Source organism: Gnatocerus cornutus, chromosome 1 (genome assembly GCF_029298725.1).
Source record: "Gnatocerus cornutus isolate USDA-ARS CGAHR chromosome 1, icGnaCorn1.1, whole genome shotgun sequence".
Lineage (NCBI taxonomy): Eukaryota > Metazoa > Arthropoda > Insecta > Coleoptera > Tenebrionidae > Gnatocerus > Gnatocerus cornutus.
The window spans coordinates 5,221,043-5,227,262 of NC_142233.1; positions in this window are offsets into that span (position 1 = coordinate 5,221,043).

Below are 6,220 nucleotides of genomic sequence, written 5' to 3' on the forward strand. Positions count from 1 at the left end.
ATATGCGGTTTTCTGTAAAAATTTTGATGATTTCGTGCAGAATTCTGCTGTTTTCTTGCAATTCAGCTGTAGAATCTTGGTAAAAAGTGATGATTTTGTAGATTTCGTGCTCTTCTTTGCGAATTCAAGCCAGAAAACAACGAAGATCGGTGAGATCGTCGATTTCCATCGAAAAATGCGGTTTTCTGTAAGAATTTTGATGATTTTGTGCAGAATTCTGTTGTTTTCTTGCAATTCAGCCGTTGAATCTTCGTAAAAAGTCATGATTTCGTTTTGCATCGAAATATGCGGTTTTCTGTAAGAATTTTGATGATTTCGTGCAGAATTCTGCTGTTTTCTTGCAATTCAGCCGTTGAATCTAGGTAAAAAGTCATGATTTTATAGATTTCGTGCTCTTCTTGGCGAATTCAAGATAGAAAACAACGAAAATCGGCGAGAAATCGTTGTTTTGCATCGAAATATGCGGTTTTCTCTAAGAATTTTGATGATTTCGTGCAGAATTCTGCTGTTTTCTTGCAATTCAGCTGTTGAATCTTGGTAAAAAGTGATGATTTTGTAGATTTCGTGCTCTTCTTTGCGAATTCAAGCCAGAAAACAACGAAAATCGGCGAGAAATCGTCGTTTTGCATGGAAATATGCGGTTTTCTCTAAGAATTTTGACGATTTCGTGCAGAATTCTGCTGTTTTCTTGCAATTCAGCCGTTGAATCTTGGTAAAAAGTGATGATTTTGTAGATTTCGTGCTCTTCTTTGCGAATTCAAGCCAGAAAACAACGAAAATCGGCGAGAAATCGTCGTTTTGCATCGAAATATGCGGTTTTCTCTAAGAATTTTGATGATTTCGTGCCGAATTCTGCTCTTTTCTTGCAATTCAGCCGTTGAATCTTGGTAAAAAGTCATGATTTTGTAGATTTCGTGCTCTTCTTTGCGAATTCAAGCGAGAAAACAACGAAAATCGGCGAGAAATCGTCGTTTTGCATCGAAATATGCGGTTTTCTGTAAGAATTTTGATGATTTCGTGCAGAATTCTGCTGGCCGTTGAATCTTGGTAAAAAGTCATGATTTTGTAGATTTCGTGCTCTTCTTTGCGAATTCAAGCGAGAAAACAACGAAAATCGGCGAGAAATCGTCGTTTTGCATCGAAATATGCGGTTTTCTGTAAGAATTTTGATGATTTCGTGCAGAATTCTGCTGTTTTCTTGCAATTCAGATGTTGAATCTTGGTAAAAAGTGATGATTTTGTAGATTTCGTGCTCTTCTTTGCGAATTCAAGCCAGAAAACAACGAAAATCGGCGAGAAATCGTCGTTTTGCATCGAAATATGCGGTTTTCTCTAAGAATTTTGATGATTTCGTGCAGAATTCTGCTCTTTTCTTGCAATTCAGCCGTTGAATCTTGGTAAAAAGTCATGATTTTGTAGATTTCGTGCTCTTCTTTGCGAATTCAAGCGAGAAAACAACGAAAATCGGCGAGAAATCGTCGTTTTGCATCGAAATATGCGGTTTTCTGTAAGAATTTTGATGATTTCGTGCAGAATTCTGCTGGCCGTTGAATCTTGGTAAAAAGTCATGATTTTGTAGATTTCGTGCTCTTCTTTGCGAATTCAAGCGAGAAAACAACGAAAATCGGCGAGAAATCGTCGTTTTGCATCGAAATATGCGGTTTTCTGTAAGAATTTTGATGATTTCGTGCAGAATTCTGCTGTTTTCTTGCAATTCAGATGTTGAATCTTGGTAAAAAGTGATGATTTTGTAGATTTCGTGCTCTTCTTTGCGAATTCAAGCCAGAAAACAACGAAAATCGGCGAGAAATCGTCGTTTTGCATCGAAATATGCGGTTTTCTTTAAGAATTTTGATGATTTCGTGCAGAATTCTGCTGTTTTCTTGCAATTCAGCCGTTGAATCTTGGTAAAAAGTGATGATTTTGTAGATTTCGTGCTCTTCTTTGCAAATTCAAGACAGAAAACAACGAAAATCGGCGAGAAATCGTCGTTTTGCATCGAAATATGCGGTTTTCTCTAAGAATTTTGATGATTTCGTGCAGAATTCTGCTGTTTTCTTGCAATTCAGCCGTTGAATCTTGGTAAAAAGTGATGATTTTGTAGATTTCGTGCTCTTCTTTGCGAATTCAAGCCAGAAAACAACGAAAATCGGCGAGAAATTGTCGTTTTGCATCGAAATATGCGGTTTTCTCTAAGAATTTTGATGATTTCGTGCAGAATTCTGCTGTTTTCTTGCAATTCAGCCGTTGAATCTTGGTAAAAAGTCATGATTTTGTAGATTTCGTGCTCTTCTTTGCGAATTCAAGCCAGAAAACAACGAAAATCGGCGAGAAATCGTCGTTTTGCATCGAAATATGCGGTTTTCTCTAAGAATTTTGATGATTTCGTGCAGAATTCTGCTGTTTTCTTGCAATTCAGCCGTTGAATCTTGGTAAAAAGTGATGATTTTGTAGATTTCGTGCTCTTCTTTGCGAATTCAAGCCAGAAAACAACGAAAATCGGCGAGAAATCGTCGTTTTGCATCGAAATATGCGGTTTTCTGTAAGAATTTTGATGATTTCGTGCAGAATTCTGCTGTTTTCTTGCAATTCAGCTGTTGAATCTTGGTAAAAAGTCATGATTTTGTAGATTTCGTGCTCTTCTTTGCGAATTCAAGATAGAAAACAACGAAAATCGGCGAGAAATCGTTGTTTTGCATCGAAATATGCGGTTTTCTGTAAGAATTTTGATGATTTCGTGCAGAAATCTGCTGTTTTCTTGCAATTCAGCCGTTGAATCTAGGTAAAAAGTCATGATTTTGTAGATTTCGTGCTCTTCTTGGCGAATTCAAGATAGAAAACAACGAAAATCGGGAGAAATCGTTGTTTTGCATCGAAATATGCAGTTTTCTCTAAGAATTTTGATGATTTCGGGCAGAATTCTGCTGTTTTCTTGCAATTCAGCCGTTGAATCTTGGTAAAAAGTCATGTTTTTGTAGATTTCGTGCTCTTCTTTGCGAATTCAAGCCAGAAAACAACGAAAATCGGCGAGAAATCGTTGTTTTGCATCGAAATATGCGGTTTTCTGTAAGAATTTTGATGATTTCGTGCAGAATTCTGCTGTTTTCTTGCAATTCAGCCGTTGAATCTTGGTAAAAAGTCATGATTTTGTAGATTTCGTGCTCTTCTTTGCGAATTCAAGCCAGAAAACAACGAAAATTGGTGAGAAATCGTCGATTTGCATCGAAAAATGCGGTTTTCTGTAAGAATTTTAATGATTTCGTGCAGAATTCTGCTGTTTTCTTGCAATTCAGCCGTTGAATCTTGGTAAAAAGTGATGATTTTGTAGATTTCGTGCTCTTCTTTGCGAATTCAAGCCAGAAAACAACGAAAATCGGCGAGAAATCGTCGTTTTGCATCGAAATATGCGGTTTTCTCTAAGAATTTTGACGATTTCGTGGAGAATTCTGCTGTTTTCTTGCAATTCAGCCGTTGAATCTTGGTAAAAAGTCATGATTTTGTAGATTTCGTGCTCTTCTAGGCGAATTCAAGCGAGAAAACAACGAAAATCGGCGAGAAATCGTCGTTTTGCATCGAAATATGCGGTTTTCTGTAAGAATTTTGATGATTTCGTGCAGAATTCTGCTGTTTTCTTGTAATTCAGATGTTGAAACTTGGTAAAAAGTCATGATTTTGTAGATTTCGTGCTCTTCTTTGCGAATTCAAGCCAGAAAACAACGAAAATCGGCGAGAAATCGTCGTTTTGCATCGAAATATGCGGTTTTCTTTAAGATTTTTGATGATTTCGTGCAGAATTCTGCTGTTTTCTTGCAATTCAGCCGTTGAATCTTGGTAAAAAGTGATGATTTTGTAGATTTCGTGCTCTTCTTTGCGAATTCAAGCCAGAAAACAACGAAAATCGGCGAGAAATCGTCGTTTTGCATCGAAATATGCAGTTTTCTCTAAGAATTTTGACGATTTCGTGGAGAATTCTGCTGTTTTCTTGCAATTCAGCCGTTGAATCTTGGTAAAAAGTCATGATTTTGTAGATTTCGTGCTCTTCTTGGCGAATTCAAGATAGGAAACAACGAAAATCGGCGAGAAATCGTTGTTTTGCATCGAAATATGCAGTTTTCTCTAAGAATTTTGATGATTTCGTGCAGAATTCTGCTGTTTTCTTGCAATTCAGCCGTTGAATCTTGGTAAAAAGTCATGATTTTGTAGATTTCGTGCTCTTCTTTGCGAATTCAAGCCAGAAAACAACGAAAATCGGCGAGAAATCGTCGTTTTGCATCGAAATATGCGGTTTCCTCTAAGAATTTTGACGATTTCGTGCAGAATTCTGCTGTTTACTTGCATTTCAGCCGTTGAATCTTGGTAAAAAGTCATGATTTTGTAGATTTCGTGCTCTTCTTGGCGAATTCAAGATAGGAAACAACGAAAATCGGCGAGAAATCGTTGTTTTGCATCGAAATATGCAGTTTTCTCTAAGAATTTTGATGATTTCGTGCAGAATTCTGCTGTTTTCTTGCAATTCAGCCGTTGAATCTTGGTAAAAAGTCATGATTTTGTAGATTTCGTGCTCTTCTTTGCGAATTCAAGCCAGAAAACAACGAAAATCGGCGAGAAATCGTCGTTTTGCATCGAAATATGCGGTTTCCTCTAAGAATTTTGACGATTTCGTGCAGAATTCTGCTGTTTACTTGCATTTCAGCCGTTGAATCTTGGTAAAAAGTCATGATTTTGTAGATTTCGTGCTCTTCTTTGCGAATTCAAGATAGAAAACAACGAAAATCAGCGAGAAATCGTCGTTTTGCATCGAAATATGCGGTTTTCTTTAAGAATTTTGATGATTTCGTGCAGAATTCTGCTGTTTTCTTGCAATTCAGCCGTTGAATCTTGGTAAAAAGTGATGATTTTGTAGATTTCGTGCTCTTCTTTGCGAATTCAAGCCAGAAAACAACGAAAATCGGCGAGAAATCGTCGTTTTGCATCGAAATATGCGGTTTTCTCTAAGAATTTTGATGATTTCGTGCAGAATTCTGCTGTTTTCTTGCAATTCAGCCGTTGAATCTTGGTAAAAAGTCATGATTTTGTAGATTTCGTGCTCTTCTTTGCGAATTCAAGCGAGAAAACAACGAAAATCGGCGAGAAATCGTCGTTTTGCATCGAAATATGCGGTTTTCTGTAAGAATTTTGATGATTTCGTGCAGAATTCTGCTGTTTTCTTGCAATTCAGATGTTGAATCTTGGTAAAAAGTGATGATTTTGTAGATTTCGTGCTCTTCTTTGCGAATTCAAGCCAGAAAACAACGAAAATCGGCGAGAAATCGTCGTTTTGCATCGAAATATGCGGTTTTCTTTAAGAATTTTGATGATTTCGTGCAGAATTCTGCTGTTTTCTTGCAATTCAGCCGTTGAATCTTGGTAAAAAGTCATGATTTTGTAGATTTCGTGCTCTTCTTTGCGAATTCAAGCCAGAAAACAACGAAAATCGGCGAGAAATCGTTGTTTTGCATCGAAATATGCGGTTTTCTGTAAGAATTTTGATGATTTCGTGCAGAATTCTGCTGTTTTCTTGCAATTCAGCCGTTGAATCTTGGTAAAAAGTCATGATTTTGTAGATTTCGTGCTCTTCTTTGCGAATTCAAGCCAGAAAACAACGAAAATTGGTGAGAAATCGTCGATTTGCATCGAAAAATGCGGTTTTCTGTAAGAATTTTAATGATTTCGTGCAGAATTCTGCTGTTTTCTTGCAATTCAGCCGTTGAATCTTGGTAAAAAGTGATGATTTTGTAGATTTCGTGCTCTTCTTTGCGAATTCAAGCCAGAAAACAACGAAAATCGGCGAGAAATCGTCGTTTTGCATCGAAATATGCGGTTTTCTCTAAGAATTTTGACGATTTCGTGGAGAATTCTGCTGTTTTCTTGCAATTCAGCCGTTGAATCTTGGTAAAAAGTCATGATTTTGTAGATTTCGTGCTCTTCTAGGCGAATTCAAGCGAGAAAACAACGAAAATCGGCGAGAAATCGTCGTTTTGCATCGAAATATGCGGTTTTCTGTAAGAATTTTGATGATTTCGTGCAGAATTCTGCTGTTTTCTTGTAATTCAGATGTTGAAACTTGGTAAAAAGTCATGATTTTGTAGATTTCGTGCTCTTCTTTGCGAATTCAAGCCAGAAAACAACGAAAATCGGCGAGAAATCGTCGTTTTGCATCGAAATATGCGGTTTTCTTTAA